The 26,182-nt window shown below is 44.9% G+C and overlaps 1 protein-coding gene across 6 annotated transcripts in view; it reads left to right on the plus strand.

Annotated features, from left to right (window-relative positions):
* The window catches only part of LOC119456458 (diacylglycerol kinase beta-like), a 468,550-nt gene that overhangs the window by 224,800 nt on the left and 217,568 nt on the right, over positions 1-26,182 (plus strand). For all 6 annotated transcript variants that reach the window (XM_049669879.1, XM_049669881.1, XM_049669880.1 and 3 more), the window contains one exon: positions 22,000-22,026. The gene's annotated coding sequence lies outside the window, so the exon portion shown is untranslated. The remainder of the gene's footprint in view (positions 1-21,999; positions 22,027-26,182) is intronic.

A 26,182-nucleotide genomic window follows, 5' to 3' on the forward strand; every position in this document is an offset into this window, starting at 1 on the left:
TATTAAGCGGAATAAATGGAGCTGGGCAGGCCATGTAATGCGTAGGATGGATAACCGGTGGACTGTTAGAGTTACAGAATGGATACCAAGAGAAGAGAGGCGCAGTCGAGGACGGCAAAAAACTAGGTGGGGTGATGAAGTAAGGAATATATATATTACCCCAGGAGAAGAGGAAAATAAGGCGTCGTTTTAGCCAACCTTACCACCACAAGGGGAGGACCGACCCATCATTGCCCTTGCGGAAATGTGCATTTGGAAGTCGTACTTGCTAACCGGCAAAATCGCCGTTTTTTTAATCGTTTGGCTGTGATCGGATTATAGCACCAGCACAAGGAAAGTCTAAACTCGACCGTGGGCCGCTAAAGATCAGCGCAGGGCCCCCGTGCCGTGTGTTGTGCATTCCTGGTCTACGTGATATTAACTGACAGGTGAGAGCACTCGGGGAATTGTATGATATGTGGATGAATATGTACGACTTGAGTAGAAGTCTTCAGCAAGAAAAATTACGGTACTGTTGCCAACAAATGCTCCAAGTGAAGGTCCGCCAATTCATTCTTGCAACCAACGTGTGTTTCATGCAAGAGTTCATACTTTGTGAGTGCTGCATACTGCGCGAGAACGATTACTACGTAACTATCCTACACTGATGGCTTGTTGTCATCAGAGAAGAGCTCTAACAGTGTATATGATTGTAAATGTTAGTGATATTTATGCTCATCGTATATTATCTGTGTTCTACTGGTACTGGTATACACGAACAAAGTATGCCAGGGCCAGTAGCCTTATACACCGCAACATCGTCTTTATAACTACTACTATAAAGGTACGTTTTTTTTCTGCATTTTCTTTTCTTTTTTTTTTTCTGTTCCGGGCGTTCTTATTTGAGCGCGCGTAGCCCCAATTTTCTTTTTCTTCCCGCGCGATGACTCAACGAAGACCTCGTGCTTTATTACCGCAGCCGCGTCCGCCCTTTTTACGAGTTTAAATTCGCCCCTGCGCGGTCGTAAACCTTTCTGCCCTTGTTGTCTTCACCTCCCCGGCACTCCTTCGGTAAATAAACAGAGGAGCAGCCCCCAGGTTTGCGCCGAGCCCGTGCGGTGTGTTTACTCGGCGGAGCGCCGCAGCCTACGCAGCTATTAGGTGAGCGATGCTAATTCCGTGCAGCCTGCGGGAAGGTACAGAGCATGGTTCGTGAAGTAGGAAGGTGAGTAAGGCATAGTAACCCCCTGTGCCACCCTCGAATCACGTACGCGTGAAAGTCACTCGTCTCATCGGAAACCTTGTTTTAGCTCGCTCTCTCTTCCTCCCTCCCTACTCTCTCTCTCTCTCTCTCTCTCTCTCTCTCTCTATATATATATATATATATATATATATATCATTAGCCGGTTCTATTGTCGTCTATTTTAATATCTCATGTGATTCACTGGCATTTATTTCTCCGAATTTGGCTTGTATACGAGTTTTTCCGCTGATGTTTGTCGTGTTTTGTGACGATTACTCCATTTTCAATTCTCCAATAACCATCAGGCTTCACAACCAGTGGCCTATTCCAGCGTTATAACTGCGTTGCTGCAGTGTCCGAGAACAGGATGCAAGCCGAAGAGAATGAAAGATGAAATGAACTGGCACATAACGTGAACCCTGAACCATTGTGCTGGACTTCAGATGACAATTCTTGGAGCGGATGGGGTGCAATCGGTGACTCATTTACTGTAATGGAAGCGAAAAAAAAAAGAACCTAGCTTCACCACATGTGACTAAACCGAGGTTGACACACAATTGATCTGTTAATTGAAAAGGGGAGAAAAACGGCTCCAGAAGAAAGAAGGAGAAAGTCATGAAAGCCGAATTCTGCTTTATCACTTTACGGCATCACAACTTCGCCGACACCATTTCATACGGTAGAATCCTTGCGTTGAGCAACTCGCCGTACGAATCGAAGCTCTCACTTTCCTTAACATTAAAACTAAACCCGTATTCACAAGAAACGTTGTTATACTGGAACTTCTCCTATAAAAGAACGGGCCATCTAATCGACATGTACTTATTATTATCGAAGGCGGCCGGTCTATCGCAAACGGCACTTTCGAACAAAAGGTTTTTTGAATGCGGCACCTGCAGACCTAGTTTTTCAAATTTGAAGTGTATTACTTTACACTTTCCCTGGGTGAGAGTAGTCATCGTGGGAATGACTGGCACGGCCCGGTACTGACGCGTCTGGCATAGACCGGACGAGGCCGACCTTTGCCCGCGCGCTTGCTGTGAAGTGCTGCATCAAACTGACATCGCGAAGATCAGCGTAGCTCGGTAGAAAACGGCGAAGGAGGAGAGAGAGAGAGCGCGCGCTAACCGCCGAGCAGATATAAGAGGGCGCACTGAAGTAACGCGAGGCTGCTAGCCGTCTACAGGACGTTATTACCTAATGCCCTAGCCGAATTTTGCTAGCATGTATAAGCGCTCGTTCGGTGATAACTTGGAGTTATATAGGTTGCTTTTCGGCTTGTTTATCTCCGTCCGCCTTGATTGCCTTTGGCACCGACCGTGTTCGGGCATTTAGTATCAAGTGGGCTCCTGTCAGAAATGAAGTATCGCGCGTGCACGCGGAAAAGTACTCTTTTTTTTTTCCATCGCTAGCAATCGTGCAGCGCTCAAGTATAGGCTCAGTGGTTATGAGCGCATCACCAAGCATCGAGCTGCGGTGCTGGCATTGTTCATTCTGTGTCTGCGCATTTTTGCGGTTGGTCAGCGTGGCGTGGCGAGATTGTTAGTTTGGGCTGATGCATCTTCGTTATATTGCCTGTCGTTTTGACATCACTTTTTGTTTGCGTACGTTTGTTCTCATTTTATATACGGCTCGTATCCATCGCTGTCGGTCTCGTGCTTGCCTTTTGGCCTTCGGTCCCTGGCCGAAGAATGGCTGTTGTGGAAGGTTTAATATTATTCAACAGGTTTTAAGCTATATTTTCATAAATGTATTTTGGTATTAACATTTCATAACGGTCTGTTGACTCTGCGTCCTTACGTTTCTCCTTCGTTTCTGTCTTTATCATTCTACTAGTTTTATTGCGATAGCAATTATATGGACACTTCCACCGGATTTCTGCCGTCGGCGTCGCCGTCGCCGTGAGGTTCCGTATAGATAAAATCTTCGCCGCGCGCCGTATGCCCGAGCGGAAGCGTGCGGGGACGCACGCTGTCACGGAGAGCGAACGCTCTCAATCTTCCACGCGCAAGCAAGGAAGCGGGAAGCGAGCGCCGGAGGGAGCGGGGGGGGGGGGGGGGGCGCATTTCTACGCTGCCAAAAACCGCGCTCGTCGCTCGCTCGCACCGTCTCTTATCTCCACACGGCTCTGACCTTTATGCGCTGTGCGTTCGCCGCTCAGTTTCCGTTGAAGCGATAGACCGCACGTACCTTCGCCCGCTGCGGCGTATATATGCGCTTGCTGCCAGCGTTTTGACAGTCGTTGTCTGCAGTCATTCAGTGTGTTCTATTCATGTTTGTTTGTGCACGCTCACACCACAGTTAGTAATAGTCGGGCCACATTTTCCAACGCACGCAACACATGCAATGCTGCCCGGATCGGCAGTGCAGCGCTACAGGTGTGTCTCTTCGCACGCGCTGCCCATGGGCAGCGCTTCTCATCAACACCACCGTTTCACACGCGCCTTCTCGTGGTCATCGAGTCTCTCTTCATGTCGGTCTACTTACGCCACAGCACACCTGCTTACTTAATCAGCTCATGTTTACTACAATTCATATTGCTACCAAAGCCGCTCACCTTACTTCGTATGACATTGCTGTGTTGCTATCGCATTCATTGCTTCGCCCTTAGGGCGAAACTGTGACATTTTTTTAATGTTTTGCCTTGTTTTGTTTTTGTCACCTACGTCGAGGTTTCACGTCTTGCCATGTATTCTAATTTAACCTTTACTCTACGATTAACTGGTAACGCGATAAAGACGTAAACAGGAAAGCGCCAGTACATAGAATAATGCCTAAACACGGACAACGACACCGAAGGGATTATAGTAACGCCGAAATATGAGAGTACAGATAAAGTTAATTCTTTCCAGTATTGACTAATGCCACTGCCTTTATAAAAGGCTTTTGTTTAAGGGCCTACTTTCCTTGCACATTGCATTTTTAATGCGATTAGCATTCTTCTGATATTGCACGCATTTACAGGTATGCATTTATATATATTTACGCATTTATATGTATGTATGTATGTATGTATGTATGTATGTATGTATGTATGTATGTATGTATGTATGTATGTATGTATGTATGTATGTATGTATGTATGTATGTATGTATGTATGTATGTATGTATGTATGTATGTATGTATGTATGTATGTATGTATGTATGTATGTATGTATGTAGTATGTATGTATGTATGTATGTATGTATGTATGTATGTATGTATGTATGTATGTATGTATGTATGTATGTATGTATGTATGTATGTATGTATGTATGTATGTATGTATGTATGTATGTATGTATGTATGTATGTGTGTGTGTGTGTGTGTGTGTGTGTGTGTGTGTGTGTGTGTGTGTTTTCCCCGACCCACACCAGTTGGTCCATTGGGTAGTTCATGGTGTAACCCTTTATGGACGACTGTTGAATACAGGCAACGTACCAGAATTTTTTTTCTTGCTGAGTTCGTTAGTGAGTACGAATTTTCTTTCTAAATGTCTTTGGCCAAGACTGCATGACAGGCAGATGACGTCATTTGTTGGCATAGAGCAGGAACACAGGACGAGGAAGGAGAAGTTTGACACGCGAGTCGTTTTCTTTTGAAAGCACGGTAAGAGGAGACAGACCGATGCAAGATATTCGGCTGCAGTGGTCACATATGCCATGTAAAGCAAATGATCGAATGTACACTTGTGGTTCACATATGATGGGAGCTGTCTTTACAAATTCCAAACGAAACCTTAGGCGGCTTCCCCTTGACGCCCACTTCCACATTTCTGCCTGGTGTTTTCCAACTATTGCTGAAAAGATTCCCCAAAATAATTTTCTATTTGCTGAATATGCTTAATCTCGATGTATTTTGTACGTTTAGATAGAAAATAAACATTTTCCCGGTATTAAATGTGCCGTCATTAAATGACAGCACATATAATTAGTGGCTAATGGGTAGAGCATAGAGGGTGCTGTGAAACAGAGGCGGTAAATTGGATGCAAGGAATGAAAAAAAAAATACCATGCATATTTACAAAAACGGCTCGAAACAAATCAGGAGGGAAAGCTTGTATGATAACGCAAAGGACAGTGTCTTGCTATTTAAGGCCCAAGCTGGCTACCTGAGAACAATACATACCAGAGAAAATATGCGTCACAGGACCAGGCTTGTGTGTGCTGCAAAAAAAGAAAAAAAGAAGAAACGGTTGCTGGAATTGTCATGTGGGCTCTGTGACCATGAAACAATGGTCGTCTGCACTTACGGAGGCCGTACGATGCGGTTAATTGCACCGAGGCGAACCGGCATCAGCTTGTGCTCGCAAAAGCACGTCCCTTTTCATTTATTTTTCTTTGTGACCGCACCGACAGCGCTATTCCCCGGCTTCTGCTGCAATTGACAAGGATGTGGCGGTGAAGGAGAAGGGAAAATAGACGAACGAACTTGGAGGACCGGGTCATCACACAAGGTTCAGTAAGGTTGTGTCGTCCTTTATGAGGCGTTCTACGATGATCACCCGCTCATTTGTGAAGGGTATAACTTGTTTAACCTTGTACGTCATTGCACGGGAAAAATATAACGAATATTAAACAGAAACGGCTTTTGTCCGCGAAAGGGGCCCTGTTCTTTAGGGGTGGGTGAATATTCGAAACTTTTGAATAACGAATCGAATATTGCCCTATTCGATTAGTCACTGTTCGCAAATACAAATATTTATCAGATTGTTCTCGAATATTTCGAATTGTCAAATGTGCGTGATAAATCATAAAATTGGAGTTAAAGTGCGATAAATTTGATACTGGTGGCAATAGTATACAGTTATTGAAACACGAGAAGTTTCATAGTGGAGCACGCTCTACATCGCCCAGGGAGCCGGATTCTTCCGGCTAAACTAATATTATTCGCACTCACTAATAATTCCTGAGTATGCGAATAAACTAATTATTTGCTCATAAAGCAGCATTTGGGCATTTATTAAGCTATGCGCTGCATAGTGTGAAAACGACAGTTTAAGAGCGTAAATGGGCGGTCGTAGGTCTGAGAAAATCAAGCCACTATTTAAGAAGGACGCTTATACAATACAGAAACCGCTCATAGTGTGCTGAATGTTGCATATGAGATGTAAAAAAAAAGTGCTTTATTTCTTACTACGTAGCGTAGATATATTGTAGGACATTTACGCACCCGATGTCTTTTGCAACGAGAGAGAACAAAATGAAAAATAGAAAATTAAGGGAAGAGAGCTTAACCCGATTTACCGAACGTTCGGTAACTCTGCGCTAAAGGGAAGAGGAAAATGTGGAAGAGGCGGAAGAGAAAGACAGAAGAAAACTGAACCCACACATACGCGATGAGGCACCTGACATCGACTGCACGTGGTTCCAACTCTTTCAAACAAGGCCGCGGTGCATTGAAAGCCACTCGATCTAAAATCACCTGGCACGAAGGTCCAAGGACTTTGATTTTTCTCCATGACTGGAGGGCTTGGAGAGCGCTGTTCTTCAGGCACCAAAGCGAAACCATTCGCACAAAAGGCGCGCAATTGGGTCTTTGTACTCACAAGCTTCATATTCGTGACTGTCGGACATTCCCATGAGGAAGGAGGGTAAGCATTCGTAAATGTTCTTCTAAAGTGCCGGGTGATCACTTCCCACAGATTTTGGCGTTGTGGCAGAATATTGCCCCTTAGTTTTAAACCTTCTCTTTACTCTGAATGCTACTTCTTTACCATCATGCATGGTTGGTTCGAGGCTGCAAGGAATATGGCGATATGTTAAAAACTCAACTGTAGTTTCTATGCGTTGCTGACTTCTTCGCCCCGACTTCTAACGCCACAGCGGGAGTAGTATGCCAGGCCGTCAGATAGGCTAACGTCCCCAATTTTTATTAAAGTCAGCACATTTCTCTACTTTAATTCAGCACTGTGTTTTAAGAACGCGTAGACTCAGTTTTTCTAAATAAAAGTGATCACTTACTGTAGTAGGCGCAGAAAGTTTCTGGAATGAACATTTACGCTGCGTCTATTTAACAGCAATCTTGGGCGTTGGGGGCTAAAGCGCGTAAAGCTTTCCGGTATACTCCATTGGGTCATGTTTGCATAATACTGAGGCGTAAATTAAGTGCACTTCCACGTCTCCACGTGCCTACATCTTACTTCAAGTCACACTTCTCTTGGTAACTACTACGGGACATTGCTCTGCACAATCCAAGAAAAAAAATCCTGTTTGGCTCTCCGCTATTTAAGAAACATGCCACCTTTTCCTCTAGCTACCCCCCTCCACCCCCCAAGAAAAGTGAATGTAGAAGCCGTTGTGCTACAATCTCGGAGAACCCGGAAGTAGCAATAACAATTGCTGCAGATTTCTCACGTAGTCCAGCCTGAGAGCGTAACTTGTCAGGAAGTCGCTCGTAGCGATTATTTATATTACACCCATCCAGGGCCAACGTTAGGCTCGAGAGTCGTTCGCGGTGACACATCACTTGCTCTCCCACACCAGGGACGTTTACGCGACCTGCCTTCGGTGCACTTTGCCTCTTCGTTTATAGTCGAGTCTCTGAAAAAGTTTAACCTTCCCTCGCTCCTTGAAGAGCGTGCTTCCCGCATATAAACACCATGCGTATAAACTGGAGGAGCAAGGAGACAGCCCCGTGTTCCTTCATCTCCCCGATCTTAACGCGCCTGTAGCAGTGTGGCTCGTTAAAAGTAAAAAAAAAGCAGAGAAGACGGAGTGAAGGAAACCGTTTTTGTCGTGGGTGTTTTGCCCGCACACTACACTGCTCACTGTAGCGAGAGCCATCCCGGCACGGCCTGTCCCGTCGCGGCGTCGCGAAGTCACGAAGGCGCACGCTCTGCGTCGAGAATGAACCAACGAAGCCCGCGCTCTTTTCAGAGTGCGGCTCGGCATTCAGCGAAGCCCCGGCGCCGCACTTTCCATACCGCTTCGCTCCAGCGCATCGCTGTGCCGCAAAGAACGACGAGAAGATTGCATATCATATGCGCGCGGGGTAATGCGTTCGCCGTGCTCCGCTGTTTGGTTGGGACTTTGTATAAAAGCGGCTGGGGGTTTCGCGATCTCGTGAAAAGGAAACGAAGTGCCAAGAAGCTGCGTGCGCGGCTTGGCAACAGGGTGCAGCGGGTCTGGCGGGGCTATAGGCTTAAACGCGCGCGCACACACACACACACACACACACACACGCACACGCACACGCACACGCACACGCACACACACACACACACACACACACACACACACACACACACACACACACACACACACACACACACACACACACACACACACACACACACACACACACACACACACACACACACACACACACACAGGCGCGCGCTAACTCTTTGCTCTTTTGCGATCCTTTCTAGCGACGCGGCAGCCCCGCGCCTTATTCGAGTGCTCGAGCCTCTCAACGCTCGGTTTTTCTTCCCTAGAGGGAGGAAGAGACCGGGATTTGTGGGAAAGGCGTCCTTAACGCCATGGCCGGAGATGAAACGTCTAAGCCTTCGCCTATCCACAGGCGAAGGTGTCGAGGGGCCGTCGAGAGCGCCTTCAATGTCCCCTCCCACAGGACCTTCGCCCCGGTATTCCGATATACGGAATCGTTTCATTACGCTCTTAGCTCTCTGGGGCCGTTCAACTTTCTTCTTTAGACCGCCCTTCTTGTGCTTCCAACGTTGAATAGCAATGCGCTGCGTGTATGTTTTTTTTTCTCTCTCTCTTTTTTTGTCCTATAGAAAAATACATCTCAACACTGCGATCTCCAATCTCGCGTTCATTTTTCCCTCCGTCATCCCATGGCTTATTTCACAGGAGCGGCACCATTGGGGCACTATTTTCTATTCGGATATCATCATTTTGGTGAATTTATGCTTTGTAAGTTCTTAGGTTCCATTATTTTACAGTTTTCTTTTTTTTTTTCGTTTTACAGTTTTTACCGTAGACATCGTTTAAGCTACAAACTATGGCACGTAGATGTGCATTTAGTAGGTAGGAAGGAGGCGGGACCTGCCACTCATTCTCAGCCATACTTTCGCTCTAAGTTGCAGCGTAAGTATACCGTAATGTTTTTCAGGTACACTCACTCACAGTGAGCCTTTTATATCGACATGAGCAGGAGAAAAAGTGTTTCCACTCTTCTTTTTTTTTGCTTCTTATGACAGGAAACGAGGGGTTCTTTCGCGTAAACTTGGTCTTTGACGCGCTTTTTTTGAAGTTCGATGTGGTTCCGACTCAACATTGATAAAGAACACGGGTGTCAGAAACTATATGTTTGTTTATTACCCTTTTACGTTGCTTCGGGCCAACATCGGTTGTAGCAGTCGCAGCGCTGTGCCGTTTTGTGAAAGAAAACACAGACTCAACCTCGGTTTCGGCGCAAGCACTAGCCGCGCCTTTTTTGAAAAGCTTTCGTTCAGAGCGACGACATTGTCGGGTAACGTCCAGTATCCTCGAGTGACGGCGTGGAAAACAATTATGTTGGCATTGCAGCGGCAGATAAAGTGCGCAGCTGAGAGCGCGTGTCAAGCAACAGTGGGTGCGGCCTTTCTGTACAGCGACGTGTCGGCGTTCGGATGTTCGAGATACGTAAGAGAAAGCACTTTTTTTTTTATAGGAATGTAGTAGTTTATCTTCAAACCAATGTGATTGCAGCAACGTTTCTGCTTTTCTGCAACTTGGCAACTTGTGTGCTTCAATGTTCTCTAGCTGTTTCAGTATTCGTATATCTTGAGTGTATAATTCCTATGCATACTGGTATTTCTCACAGAAAATGGTGTCGACGAAAAGCAAGATTCAGAAAGAAAGGCGAGGTGATTGGATCAATTTCGAGAGAGACGCTCTAATGGAGCTGTTTAACGATGACATGGTTTTATGCAATTTGAGTAGAGATGGCATGAACATGCGCTGTGGAAGAGTCAGGAAAAATTAGTAATTAGCTTTTATTTAATGTGCACTTTGTACAGTGGCGACTGCAGGCAGTGGAGAAATCAATAATTAAACTCTTCATAAAACTCGCGGTCTCAAACGCTACTACTTTTGATAAACACTTCTTCCAGAGGATTTGTGGCTTGCAAAAATACGCTTTAAAGCGGCTTGATCACTCTGATCGACTACAATATTTCAATGCATTTCAGGACTGATGCTAAACAAAAGAATAATGGAACCATTGCAATGCGGTTTGATCTAGCTCCCCCTAGTGTACTGGCAGGCGCGTGCCTTGAATAAATTTCTAGATAAATGCATAACTATTGACGTTCTTCCCCGGTGGAGATATTGCGAACTTTTCATACCAAAACCAGGAATGCTGTATGTGGTGATAGCTCTTGTAGGCAATGTCGTCCACTGCCAAAAACTGCGGACTGGTTAAATCTGCTTTCAAACAAATTTTTGAAACAGGGCACTAAGCACAACACTTATGTTTTCGAAAGAGTTTCCACAAGTATAGCCTGAAGACGTTTCCTGTGATTTTCGCCATTAAGATTCCTAATTATCGTCGATTTGATCTCGGTAGTGACTTCAGCGAAAATGATCTCTATCGTGTTTTATCTGAAAGCTCCTCGTCCTTGAACGGCGTCTTACTCCGGCGCGTTCGATAAGTAGCCTGCGCTATTTTTATCTTGTCTGAGCGAGAGCATTGCTGCTTGTTTGCATTGCTTTCAGATATGCTAATGTCTGAACCACTCTTCATGTTACGCGCGGGCCGAGTGCTTCGCAAAGCGGAATAATCAAACCAGGAGTAGCGACGTTGATAGCGGATGGTGTGTCCCTGCCTCCTCCTCCTGTATACCTTACGCTTTCTTTCCCATCGTCTGAGCCCCAGGGATCTGCGACGCAATTAGAGGCGGCGCCTGGCGCGTTCATTATGGTTTGGTCGGCGCAGCGAGTGTTTGCTCGTGGGCTCGGCTTGGCTGTTTGCCGACGCCTTCTCATCACAGCACGACTCGGCGGATGGCTTGATTGAGGAATGTACTTTGCGCGATGACACCAACGCGCCCAGGAACTAATGACATCAAGGAAGCCGCCGTTATGGAAACTGCGATCGCGGCTGAGACGTGTCGCTCGGCAATTGCACGTAAATGCGCGGCAGCCTGCGTTTCTTTTTGCGCAGTAACACTCGTACACGTGTGAATGCCCTCGTCCGACGCCGTGGGTTAACGCAATTTTAGCTTAACCGGTTATAAGCGAGAGTTATAGTTTCAGACAAAACATGACGTCTTTCATCCGGCAGCTCTGAGCTGCTGTTATGCTGGATTCATATTCCGGGATTCAATTGCGGGAGCCCGAGTCGACGCGTGACTGTTTGTACTCGTATCCGCCCGGATCCTCAAGTTCGCTGGGAGGAGTGTGGCCACCGGGAGTCAAACGCCGCGTTCTCAGGAGACCTAGAGCTCGTGCACATCAGGGGAAAATTCTCATACGTTATTCACAGACATTTTCATTAGAGTGCACGAAGGCATGCTGTAAGGTGCAAGATAGGATTGTCAAAGCTAGGCTAAACTCTATACAGTTATGAGAAAGCACTGTCTTTCTCTCTCTCTCTCTGCCCGCAGGAAGCCGCAGGACATCTCTAATATATATATATATATATATATATATATATATATATATATATAAGGGCATAATTGTCTTATTTCATGGCCAGGGAAGCTACCGTGCGAAGGGTGTTGCCGCTTGACGGAGCAAGTTCTCTTAGCTTTTTGGACACACATTCACAGTGTCCTTCAATGGAATTCTCATTGCGCAAACAGAATGTGTTGTCCGGGCGATATGATTTCTCAACGTTGCCCACGTTTTACTTAAAAGCGTACGTGATGTGCCGCGCCCATGTGTCCGACCGCTGCCAGTGCATTTCGTGACATCGCGAGCACATCTCCTCGGGTACCGAAAGTGTGGCCTAACTCACCGCACATGGTGCTTCACGACGAAAATGTAGGTTTGCCTCTGTCCCGCCTAGCGGTAATTGGCCAACATTCTGCCCGTTCACTTTCCAATAATTTATAGCATACAGACACTGGTAGAGCTATAGTTGCAGTTATAGCGCGAAAGCGTGTCTTGAGAACGCCAGCAGGAGTTGATCCAAACATGCCGCACACTCTGCAAGGCGTTTCATTTATTATGATGGAATAAGTTTTGATACGAAGCAGAGTACAAAAAATTAATGTGTTGGCCTAAGAAAAGAAAGTAAGCTATAGCTAAGTGTATGCAAATGTTTTGGACATTTTTATTTCACTTTACAATATTTTCGCGTTTCATTTTTTTTTTTTTTTTGCGCGAGCGCTGTCGACCCACCTTTGTCGATAAAACGGTCCAAGCGCTGTGACGGATGATAAGAAAAGAATACTCGAAAATGAAAAGAACAGTGACAAAACACGGTCACAGGCGGGAACAACCACTGCATACCTGGCACAAACAGGAGTGGGCTATACCACTATGCCACAGCTGCGAACGCCGCGCTGGCCTCAGGCGATAACAATATATCTGTTTATGCAGGGCTTGCTTGCTGCCGCTAATACACGCTACAGTAATAGTAGAGCTGGCTTGCTTAAATTAAATTAAGTTCTGTGGTTTTACGTGCCGAAACTACGATCTGATTATGAGGCATGCCGTAGGGGACTCTGAATTAATTTTGACCACCAGGCGATCTTTAACGTGCCCCTATGCACGGAACACGAGCGCTTTTGCATTTCGCCCCCATTAGAGATGCGGCCGCCGCGGCCGGGATTTGATCTCGCGACCTCGTGCTTAACAGGGTAATGCCAAAGTTAATAAGCAACCACGGAGGATTGCTGGCTTGCTTGAGATGGTTTTTGAACGGCAGCGCGTAATGCCTTCCGTTGCAGTTCCTGCAGCAATAATTTATCGCATGTACCCAAAAAGGGTAGTGGTGGTTGTGGGGTGTTGTTGTTGCTTTTGTGTCCATGACACTGGTGCCGCGGGCCCACAAGAGAGTGTTGGTCAATGTTTGGTGCAGAAACTTGAAAAAAGGAAAAGGTAGCACTCGCTACAAAAGCAGGCTGGCGTGTGCCTTTCTGTGCTGTCCCTATATGAGGTCGGTGTGATTGATGAGCCCATCCTCGTATCATTTACTCACTTTTATCATCTTTTCGTCTTTAAGACCTTCCTCTGGATAAACTTTGGGCTTCATACAGGCCGATGACGTACTGAACTTCGGTGCAGCCTCATTGCCATTTACTGATTCCTGGCTTCGTCACGGCAGCAGCGAAATGCCATCTTTGCTGCCTCATTTATTTCATTAATCAAAGTATATCTGTTCTATTTTCTCTAAACCTTTTCAAGAGTTACCGCTATGGCTCTGAATCCTGATTTTATTTCTTTTCGAAGTGTTTCAAGCCAGCGTAAAGTGATTCTGAACGTTTCTCTGCCACTTGGCGCAGACTCGAGGTAGAGTTTGTAATGGTCTCTTCGGACAAAAATCTAAACTGTTGAGATGGCGTGCATATCTCATGTCGTGGTCATCTGCACAGAATCCTTTATAAAATCTTCATGCTGTCTGACATGCGCTTTGTTCTTTCTGGGTCCTTGCAGTCCTGAATATGGTGCCGACGAATCACGGTAGTTCTTGATATGATAGCAAATCTGGAACACCTACATAATTTTCTGTATTAAAAGGATACCGCCTCTTCAGAAAAAAAAAAGGCTATTCGTTTCATCTGTCACCATTAAGACAGAAAAATTTCAGTCTTGTCTCATTCAGACATCTTTGGTTTAATTTCATTATCTTGCCGGCTCCCGCCACGTGGGGTCGCTCACGCTTAGATCGCTTCTTGCTGTGCTAGTTGGTTCATATCTACTGAAAATATTACGGAGCTCAAGATGAATACGAAGGCATAGATAGAAAAACGTAGACAAGATAAACGCTTAGGAGTGTTTGTTTTGACGACTTGTTTCTACTTCGGCATTCGTCTTTATTTTGTGCTCATTAATCTCTCAAGCTCCTGCATTCCCTGTTCTACTCACACCACTACGCTTCCTTGAACTTGTCGCCTGCAAAATTGTTCTCACAAGAAATAGTCATGAACTTAAATTACCCTTCTTTTACACTCGCACTCCCCCATTATAATAGTTTTCCCTAAAAATATGCAACGCCGGAATATGTACCTGATGCTACCCAATTTTTGCCCCTTAAGGAATTTTTGAAATATGCTATTGGATGGGCTCTCCCAAATTGCTTTTATGTGTGTCTTGCATTTTGAAAGTGTACTACAGTTATCACTTGTAATTTCTTGCGTGATTTATTTTGTATTCTCACTCCTGCTCCATTAAGAGCTGCAGTATCTAAATAATTATTAAAAGTAAGTATCAACTAAAATATACAGAACGATTTTAAAGATTTATACATGTGCGAATTTCTTCGCGTGTGTACTTTTTCTCCGCATAACATTTTGAACAAACTTGCTCAGTTGAGTTCACAGTGGGATTGGACACTGGTATTTATTTATGCAGGGCTGATGACTGCAGGAAAACAATTTGCATCGCTTTTCATTGCTTTGATTGTAAGTTATTTCATACTCGTAAACCGGAAGGAATTGAGTGCACCTCATGCTCCATTGGTCCGGTTCTAGCACCACACGGATTAGCAAAGGCATTAAACAGACGTGAGAGAGGTTTCTAAGGATGCATACTAAACAAACCTCACAGTCGACGAGCTAGTCGCCAAGCTGAAAATAAAAATAGTTCACCGCTCTCTTATAACAGGCATAAAAGGAAGTTTCAATCAAGTTGGACCTCTTCTACTGTTAAGGCCTGTTGAAATCCAAGCTTATTCCCCATTACGAAGAAAGCACTCCTCGGGTAAACAGGTACCTAGTGTTTAATTCTACTCTATGTGTATACGGCTTATACGTAGCGACGCTTGCGGGATATGCGGCAAAGCTCTGCACCTTTGCGGCAGGAAGGCTAAGATCAATAAAGACTAGAGTGCGCTTAAGAGTCATCGTGGAGTTCCTTGGCTCAGACAAAAGTTTACTGAAAGCAACTTCGCTTTCCCGTTTTCGTGTTTCTCACACTCGTTGACGCCGTTTCTCTGAAGTGCAGCTAAACTGCTGCAGCGATGTTGGAATCGAAAGCGAGGTCGACGAAAGAGGGGCTGAATTTAAAGTTTCGTTAGAACATGGAGACTATACATGCCATTCGGGACATTGGTGCTCTTACCAATCACATTAGCGAGCAATAAATATTCAAGGTTTAGGCCAATCACGGCTGCTCTCGAATGCGAATGACACTGTGAGCTGTGTGTAGCTTCCGCAAAGCCTGCAATGGTAACTGAAGAGGAGGATCGTATAGAAGGCAAGCAGCGAGTCTGTCGCTACAGTGGAGCGGCGCATGACGTGGAATACCTCTCCAAGGACCGCCGATTTCGCTTCAGCACCGGTCTCACTGTTCACATTTTCTTTATTCTTTCGTTGTTGCCAAGATGAGGAGCTAATGAACGGCAATGGTCGGTTACGCAACGAGTGGGGCAGAAATCGTGGGGCGCGAATCAAGAGTCTCCGTGGTCACCCCGTATATAGTAGGAAATGGTATATACGCGGGAACGGAGCGAAGAGGGCTCACTGTTCCGTGTACACTCACTGATGCGAAGAGCACCTTTGGAAACGAAGACGAAATAATCGTTATCCAAATAGCAATCCCCCACCGCTGTATTGTGGAACACTGGGGCGTTCTTGCGATTTTGACACTTTCTTGTCTCTAAAATGAGTGGCATAAATGAAAAAGCAGCTCGATTTTTGCTGCTGGCGACGATTCATCTTTTCTTCTTTCGCGCTTATTTCGCTCTGTTTCTGCTAATGGAATGCTTATTCGCGAGGGCGCAGCCGTCCTTCGCGAAGAAGAGGAATGTCAGGCTTGCCTGCCGGATAGAATTGAATGGTGGCCAGGAAACCGTGTATGATTCATTCTGAAAGGCCCAGCTGCCTGACTCGAAACGCTGCCGTTACCTCCTTCTCGGACATTGAGCATTGTGCTTGGCCCGTTCGCTGCTGCTTAGTGGAGCGTCTCGGTCGTTTACGCAGCCGCACCAGCTGAATCTGGGCTGCTGATATAAGTAAGGAGCGCGAAGATGGGGGTGAGCGTTTGGCACGCGCTAAGGAACGCGTAAGAGGAAAGAACTGATGCTGCTTAACGGTGCTTCGAGAACAAGAGATTACGGACTTCGTCATTAGGCTGAGAAAGCTTGATAGAATAATGCCTTGTCGGCTGCTGGCAAGACAGAAAAAAAAAGTATTCCTTCAATTGAAAAGGATTCTCGGGTTTTACGTGCATAACCACGATTTGATTATAAGGCACGTCGTATAGTGGGGGACTCCGGATTAATTTTCACCACCAGGGTATCTTCAACGTGCCTCCAATTCATGGGACACGGGTGTTTTTGCATTTCGGGATTTGATCTCGTGCCCTAGGGCTAAGCGGCGGAATGCCGAAGCCACTGCGCCACCACTGCAGGTGGAATAGAAAAATGAAAGTATTAACTTTAAATGTCGAGGAAACGAAAGTACGGGTGAGGAATTCAACTTTTAAACGTTAACGTGCGTCATCATATTTGTGGGATAATCGGCGCTTCCATGGAATATTTTTCTAGGCTCGCATCATTTAAGCAACAACGGTGACGACGACGATGATGGCGGCGGCCGAAAAGATATTCGAACAGCGTGACGTTCATGTCGCATGAAAAAAAAAAAAATGTCACGAAAGCGCCCACGGTGTTGCTACGGTGTCGTCATATTTTTTATTTTCCATTCTTTCCTTGTCATACGTTGCACCGAGTAGTCTATCTCGTCGATGAACTCGCTGCAATGGTGCCCAGGGCAATGAAGAACGGCAAAGCGAGTTACAATGTTTGAATTAAAAATAGTTTTCGGAAGTCTGGGACACCAAAAACGTTGCACAGGTCGGCACTTGCTCGTGTTACACTGCAAAATGTTCAAGCGTAAAGGCACAATCGAGTTATGACGGTGAAGCAAAGATGCGGCGCCTATTTCAAGAAACAAACCTTTGTGGTTTAGGCAAGCTTGTCACCCGCTCGTCACCATCCCGATTGTGTGAATATCAATCAATCAATCAATCAATCAATCAATCAATCAATCAATCAATCAATCAATCAATCAATCAATCAATCAATCAATCAATCAAATGTTTATTATAATACCCAGGAACAGCTACAGAGCCTTCGTACTAGCTCACTTAAGTAATATGCAAGACAGTGCCGAAGTTGTCTGTTGAGCACATACCCAGCGGCCCTCCTCCCGGTGTTTATTGTGCGAGATCGGCCGGCGTCCACCCAAAGTGAGCGAAGTAGCTAAAGAAAGCTAGAGCGTTAGTAAGAATGGCTAATAGAGCGGCAGATGAAGAGGAAGGACAGGAGGTTAACCACGCCACGGTTAACTTAGGGAATTGGAAAAAGGGGAAATATACATAAAGATTTAGAGAGGATCCGTTTTCAACATACCCCTCGATGTTGCCTAGAACCAAAAGACAGCGACACACAATCAGAATAAGCTTCGCCTTGAAGAGTGGAGCGTGATAGCATTCAAAGATCCCTGGCTGCTTATCAGGCTTTTTTATCGTATATTCAAATTACAATCCGACGCTATCACGTCTTTAGGTGGTGGTTAAGTCGTACTTTACTATTTTTCTGGCGGATTTTACTTTGAGAAATTCAGTTTTTGTTCACTAACGCCTTGCGCCACGCGGAGGGCCTGTGTGGTCGGGGTGGTTCGGGATTATGTGGTTCGGCATGAGTGTTTCCACTAGACGCCGATGCTTCACGCCGACGCCGACACCGACGCCGGGTTTCCTACGACACGGGGCCCTTAACGCTATCGCGGTAAAAAGCGGGAATGCGGAAAATTATAAAATAGGACCTGAAGCTGGGCGAGTTGGTTAATGAATACGAGAAACAAGAGCACAGCCTGAGATCCTCTGCTATACTATAGATGGTCGGAGGAACGCGAATGCCACTTATGTACGCGCCGGAAAGCGTTGCTCTGGCGATGTCAGACTCTCGTTAAATGCGGACGATGATATTAGCCATTGTTGCAAGAGTGAGAGAGGCTCTTTAATAAAACTGGCAAGGTCTGGCCGGCGGCCCGCCTAACAAGTTACTCCAATTTCGTTACTCTTACTGTTGAAACCACGTTTTTCTTGCTTCTAATATTTGCTTCTAAACTGAGGAGGCGTATGGGAAGCTTGAGTTTAAAAAAGGATACTTGTCAAAAGTGCTTTCTTGTTATCCTGAAACACTTGTGTTGTTTGCTGTTTGCGATCTTTCTGATATTCCGTCTTCCCTGCACTTCTAATGACAGTGAAGTTGGCATGCAGCAGATAAAGTTTATCTCAAGTAGCCTTCTACATGCCGCTAACCAGCTAAAAGATCACTATACATAACGTAAGCCGCAGTGCATAGTAAGAGGGCACAGCCTCCAAGAAACCTTATCTCAGCTATGTTAACGCTCACTAAAACTCGGCTGATTTAATGTTCTGCGCTGCTTTTGAAAGTTAACAGGCAGTGATTTGTACACAGGATAAGCCGCCGAACCTGGTGCTTTTCTATAAATACATTATCTTATCACGGGACTTATTAAGTCTCAATTCGAGGAGGAAAATGCTACATGCAGGAAATTAACTTAAGGCAGCCATCAAAAGCGCTCCAGATAAGCCAGAATGATGGAGCTACACCAGAGAGCACGGCTATAATAGATCGCGCTTTAAGTTTTTCGAATAGCCAGCCCAGGCGCTACAGATAAAAGCGGCCGGAAACGTCGATGAATCTTTCTTTTCTTTCTCTTCTTTCTTTTCTTTCTTTCTTTCTTTCTTTCGTTCTTTCTTTCTTTCAAAGGGCGCTGCGCAATATGTTTGCTTAAATGGCTGCGCCTTACTGTCTATGTGCAATGAGCTGTGAGTTAAGGAAATGAGTCGCTCGGGAAATTAAGAAAGTGAAGCCGCGCCAGCGCGTTCTGACTGGTTTTCTTTTCGTTCTATAGGGCCGTTAACTTATTTTCAGATCATTAGCACATGTGTTGTTTTTCATTTGCCATAAACGCGTTACGCCTTGAGAGCGCTCGCCTGCACTTCTGTTCCATTTTTCGCGTCTGAGCTTCGCAGAAGTGTCACGATGAAGTTGTCTTACTACTTATGTGTCTTTGTCTTTCTTGTCGTGCGAAAGTATAACAAGTGTATATAAAGGGCGCGTCGCTTCGCTGATCGCTGCTTGTGCCGGGCGCAATTATCATTTTCTCGCCGCATGTCTGAGTGTCTTGCTTTCAAGAATTTGGGATTATCTCGAACATTTCTCGTTTTTTGCCCGATTTTCCTTCGCACTTTAAGTAAGGCGACGTCGTTTCGTAGATAACAGCTTGTGCCTAATGCTCGGAAGCGTCTCGTTCCCATCTCGTTTAAGTACAGCTACCGTTTTGTTTTCATTTTATATTTTCGCGCGTAAAGTTACATTCTCGAGTGTTCTGTCTCACTGATGATGCCGCGGGAGGACCGCTTGCGAGTTGTAATTCCACGTTTCGCTCGGCGCATCGGGAATCATAGAATATCATCCTTGGGTACATAGATAGATAGATAGATAGATAGATAGATAGATAGATAGATAGATAGATAGATAGATAGATAGATAGATAGATAGATAGATAGATAGATAGATAGATAGATAGATAGATAGATAGATAGATAGATAGATAGATAGATAGATAGATAGATAGATAGATAGATAGATAGATAGATAGATAGATAGATAGATAGATAGATAGATAGATAGATAGATAGATAGATAGATAGATAGATAGATAGATAGATAGATAGATAGATAGATAGATAGATAGATAGATAGATAGATAGATAGATAGGGAAAAAAGCTTGACAGAAAAAAAAATGCTTCAGTGTGGATGGTAGCAAGCGAGCTGTGCCGTTCGCGCACTTTCGCGGTATTCAAACAGACACGCACGCATGCTCTTTCAGCGCGCCTAATTTGATCATGAGGAAACAATGGCACGCTTCGTCGGAAGAAACAAAAATGGGCATAAGCGATGAGGCTATGCCAGCCCTCGAGAAAACGACGTCTTTAGCCCAGCGCATCCCGTAAACAGACACAACGTTGTCAAAAAGAAGAAAACGTTTCATAGCGGGATGCCTGTGCAGTGTGCAGTGAGATTTCATTGCTCGTCACAGAGTGTAAGACGTTACACGGCCATGGGAGCATCGCATTTCTGAGAAATTGTGAAAAAATTAGAAAACTATATCGTCGCCGTGTACCGCATTTCTTGTTCCGTCATGCAATACCGCTTGTTGCCTGCTCGGGCTGTTGAAGCTGCGTTATCATCATCATCGGCCTATATTTTATGTCCACTGCAGGACGAAGGCCTCTCCCTGCGATCTCAAATTACCCCTGTCTTGCGCTAGCGTATTCCAACTTGCGCCTGCAAATTTCCTAACGTTATCATCCCATCTGGTTTTCTGCCGGCAGCCGCGTTATATGTCACAGTAAAAATTGTTTCTACATATCCGTTCGGGGTTTGGCCTGCGATAAAGTTCGCAGATCTGGAAGACTGGACTCCGTTAACTATAACTATAACATATAACGTTATATAACTATAACTATAACGTTAACATATAACTATTAGTGAGGCATAAGGCAAACAAACATTTATACGGAATTTCTTCGGTAGCTGCACTCGACCCATGAGCCTGGCCTCCTCTGAAAAGGAGGGAACACACACACACACGCGCGCGCACGCGCACGCACGCTAATATTTGTTCTACACTTAGAACATTATGCTGAAGTGCCCGCAGTAATAAATATTGTTACGTGTGGAAAGACATAAGCAAAGGAACTAACTACGATGTATTTACAAGAGCAGTGCTGCCAGAGACCAAGATGGTAACCTGCCCATGCAGATGCCGGACTTCCTTTACGCGATCTCTCATAAGCACCTGTAGTATCGCAACAATATACACATAATACGCGTTATAAGTTAAGTTGTGTACTAATTCTACCCTGCCGTCAGGCTCTCGCCATGTAACCCATTTCCCTTTACCGCTGGGTATCGTTTAACCTTTCTGTTGCCATTGATGCGAAAGCATGGAGGGAGAACTCGCTAACGCAAGTTCCAGCGTATAAACGAAAGTCTCATTAGGAATGGTTAGCCTCGTCATGCAAACTGCCACCTCATTCACGGGTGCTTACTTTTGCTTAGTGCAACGGCACGTTTATTTTATTTATTTATTTATTTATTTATTTATTTATTATTTATTTATTTATTTATTTATTTATTTATTTATTTATTTATTTATTTATTTATTTATTTATTTATTTACTTTTGTCTCACCGCGTTAACTGTTTCTACCTCTCACGCAGACGAAAACAGAAAAATAAAGAATGAACGAAGAAAGCAAACGCAAATGCGGTCTGATTACTTCGCTACTGGACTTCATTAACAAAGACAAATGGTGCTCCTTGGCAAGCAACAAGAAGGAATAATTCATGTATTTGTTGATTTCATACGCAGCAGACATCTACAACGAATCTGACGCATTTGGCCACATGGAAAGAAAGCACCCATGAAACACCCTCTCGTTAGGTTCTGCATTGTGGGCTCTGGCATGAGACGAACGGTGTTTACGCCGAACCAGCGACGCAGTTTCTGTGTGCGCCTCTCTGCATGTGCGCAACGTTTAGCCAGTGATGCAATCGGCTGTCTGTCGGCCGCTGCTTTTCAGCTTCTCATAGTTGGCCTTACTTTTTTTCTTCCTGCTTCTTCTTTTCGCAGGTGCTGCCCGTGAACCGGAACGATAGGGTGAGTGTCTCCGGTTGCCCAAATGAGGTTGCCCGCATGCTATGCATCTATATGTAGCATATACAAACTATATCGACTATTTATATCGTAGTGTGCGGCTGTTACCCTAAAGCATACGTCAACGTAGCAACGCGTACGTGGCACGAGCGCGCTCGGTAAGGCTAGCTCAGGCCGACCTCTCTGCCTTCCTTCAAATAAATTATCTCTCTATCTCGGTAAGGGTCAACCGAAAAATTCTTTAGATTGAATGCGTTGCACTTGCGACGCCTAATGGATATAATGCGTTCTATTTCTAGATTGGGCAATAACGTTGGGAAATGATGGTGGATGGTTACTAATATGGAGTACGAAGCATGCTGGCTAGGATATGGAAGTAGGAGCACATGTAGTACAAGCTTTGAAAAAGTGCAGGGGCACATTCTCGACCGTGTCTAGCGCTTGTGCGCGGGTACTGCTATATTTGATCTAATGATCTAAGTGATGAGCTTGCTCGACTCTTGGTGCGGATCTTTCGTCTGTCGCAATATAATTGAACAAATTGACAAAACGATTTGATTGAAATTTCGCCAGGTGCATTAGTATGCCGATGTTCTTGCGCTTGATCAAAAGTCAACGAGATGCGTTTATGCTGTTTTGCAGACGCGATCAGTCTCGTCGCGCTCTCCTTACTTTTCTAGAAGTAGCTAACTTAGGTTCACGTTTGTAGCTTATTTCTGTTTTCAAATGACAAGACCTCAGACACTATTTCTTTTATTTTAACATTCTTTAGTAGCGTGACCTGCAGTGACCGGCCCTGCTGTGTGTGACCTGTACTGTCTGTGTTCTGCTTTATTCTTTGAGATTTGTCATCTTGCTCTTTCTTTTCTGCCCTTCTTCCTGTCTTCCATTTCTATGTTTCTGTATCCTCGTTTCTGAAGAGTAGGCAGGCGTTGTGCCCCTTCCGGTGGCAGTTGCCAGCCTTCCCTTTCCTTTCTGGCCAAGTGTATATATGTTTTCAAATCAAATAATAATAATAGAAAGTAAAGATTTCACGACTTTTAAGACAACGTTTGCATTCGTCTTCATGTTTCGCGTGTTCGGAGTCGTGAGGGACTTGCATTAACGACGGCTGAACTGTCATTTCTTCCAGTCCAAACAAACGGTGAGCGCAGCGATGATGAGGCTTCGCAAGCGGTGCCTAATTTGGATTGATATTTGCTAATAAAAGAAAATATCGACTTTGTTGGGTCATCAAACAGGAGTGTTCATCGTTTCAGTTTTACTGAAGAAAATAGCCGAGTGAAAGTTTTCACGAACTAATGAAGTATCGTGTTCCGAAAATCTCAACTACAGGAGGAAAACTGATATGTGTATTTTAGTGAGTACATGAGAGGTTTCATAAAATTTCCCATACCAGCCATGCATTTATTTATACTGACTATCTTGCAAATAATTGTCATATGAAGATTAACTGTCTGTAGAATTGACGCAATCATGCGCAAATAATGACCGAATGAAAAATAGAAAGAAACAAGCGATCAGGATTATGGACTTGACAGGGGCATGTTAGAGGTTTCTAAGTTTATATATATATATATATATATATATACATATATATATATATATATGTGTGTGTGTGTGTGTGTGTGTGTGTGTGTGTGTGTGTGTGTGTGTGTGTGTGTGTGTGTGTGTGTGTGTGTGTGTGTGTGTGTGTGTGTGTGTGTGTGTGTGTGTGTTAACTGTATGCAAGAAGATATCGGTGCCTGTTAGACGCGGACTGCTTGTCTCCTCCTAATTGATAGAAAAAAGAAAAAAAAGGAAAAAGGAAAACGAAAAAAGAAAGAAGTTAAACAATAGTGTAGCAGATGCCAGTGCAGTTTGGGCAGCACATCAACATTTTGAAAAGAAAATTAAAGGCACTTTTTTCGGACATCTTTAAAAGCAAAATTCGTGGGTGTTTTCCTTTTATGTTTATTTCAGTTAGTGTTAGCAGTGTTTAGTTCGCATTTCTGTACCCGTCGCTGTACATTGGTTGCATGTTTGTGTTAAATTGTCATTTTTAATTATTAGCGGCACGAGCACCGAGTGACACTCTTGTTTATTGCGCAGCAACTTCCTGTTAGGGACCGACTTCCGGTTTGTCACAGAGGTGGGACGAAGCTAAAAATAAATCACAAAAATAAAAACAGGTGATATCGATGGTTCTACTTATGGTTGATGATAGATAGGCCATCAGAGCATAGGTTTAGTACAGTAAAGAGGCAATAAGTGTCAGGAATAATTAGAACTAATTACGAAAAATAAATTGCTGTACACCAAAGCACACAATCGCACACTTTAGATACCCACTGTGTCACTACATGTTCCCGTAAAAATCCAAGACCAGAAGTGACGTCATCAGTGACGTCACACTTAAACCTGGGGTAACCGTTCATTACTAATTAAAATAAAAACAAGCTAATTAGAGCTACACACCACCTTGAACACCTGCCTAACACAGCGGAGGGGTTACGTCACTCCCTCCTCTCTCGCTTCTTTCGTTGCATGCTCTCACGTCAGCGGCGGAGGGGCGCGTAAGGTGCGCTTCGTGCGCCGTCCGCTAGGGGGCTACGCGTCGCGCCCTCCTCGACCTCCTTCGCTCCCTCGCCCGCTCTTCTGTACGTGGCGCTTTCCCGCCAGTTCCGTTCGCTCGCTCCTCCAAGTTCGGTTTCCCGCCCTACACCAGGGTGCAACAACGCCGAGGCGCGAGTGCCACTAGCAGACACCTACGTCAAGGATTAGGGTCGTTTCAGTTGTAGGGGCGAAGCACCTTAGGGCCGAGCCTTGTCCCTCGTCGTCTGTTCTCCGTCCATAGCTCTGGTTTGCATGGAGACCGCTAGGGGCGCTGCGGTGCGCTAGGGCTATATAAGCGCTGTATATACTGTACACATGTACAGTATATACATGTACATGTACATATATATATATGTATAAGGCTATATATAGATATACATATATGTATAGTATATGTACACGAAGCTCCGGCGTCGCCGTGCTGCTGCACTGATCACAAGGCAGTCTTAATGAAGGGAAAACGAACTCCGCACCTCAATACCATATACGACCAACAAAACAACATTATATATACTGTACACATGTGTTGTCACTCATTTGCATGTTCGAGTGGGCAATGTACGCGGGATTCACGGTTACCCGAATGATCCCCCGGTGCTTCGCCCACTCATCATCATTCACTTCGTGGATATGCGGTCTTTTTTTTAATTAGCTATCACCGTACGATCAAATTTGATATTTAATGTCTGTATTTTTTCTATCCCTCTAAGAGCCACATTTCATTAAGTTTGTACCCTAATTTACTAAGAAAATTAGATGTCTTTTTCTTTTAATTTTAAGTGGAGTAAATTGGGAAATTAGACCTGTAACTAGCCATGTGTAAACATAGTGTTTCACAATCTTTCAATGTCGCTACTTTTCGCCATTGTCCGTTAAGGGAAGAACCAAACGAAGTTTCAATAAATGAAGTCTTGCTGGCGACGATGTGGTAACGTAAAGCGCGATTAGTGAAATATATTAAATTCGTCGGTCACGTTTGGGGTGTCAGATCAGACCGTTTCCGCGTCGCGCACATATCATATGAGAGCGGAAATCAGTGTCGAGTCCGAGGTTAGGTTTCCCTTGAAAAGCGTCTGCACCGGAAGTCTCGTCGCTGCATCCCAAGGAAGACCGCTGGAGGGCGCTCTCTCGCCATAGCGTACGGGAGACGATGGTACCACGGCCCCGGAAGCAGCCTCTTCAGGGGATACTTTTCCCTCAGCTCTTGTGACAACGGAAGCAGCGCATCGTCGGATCAGAATGCAAATAGCCGGGGCTCTCCGGTAATGCATTCAACGAGCAACCCTCGTGCCGTGCTGTCTTCCTTTTTACCCACGAGTTTCTGCGGTTACTGGGCAGCGTCACAGACGAGTATGACATGCAAATGGCCGTATTGTGTGCACCCATCGGAAGGGCCGAGGAAGGTGCGCTTTGCTTACAGCCAGCCGTCAGAAAGCCCGGATTTTTTTCTTCTTTCTTTTGTGTAGCTTTCCGGTTCAAGGAAACCAGAAGCGTTATTTTCCCTTCGCAAAGTCGCTTCTTTGTCGGTGCATTAATTGCTTAAAGCTCTGGATAATAATTAGGA

The sequence above is a fragment of the Dermacentor silvarum genome, chromosome 6 (genome assembly GCF_013339745.2).
Source record: "Dermacentor silvarum isolate Dsil-2018 chromosome 6, BIME_Dsil_1.4, whole genome shotgun sequence".
In the NCBI taxonomy this organism is placed as follows: Eukaryota; Metazoa; Arthropoda; class Arachnida; order Ixodida; family Ixodidae; genus Dermacentor; species Dermacentor silvarum.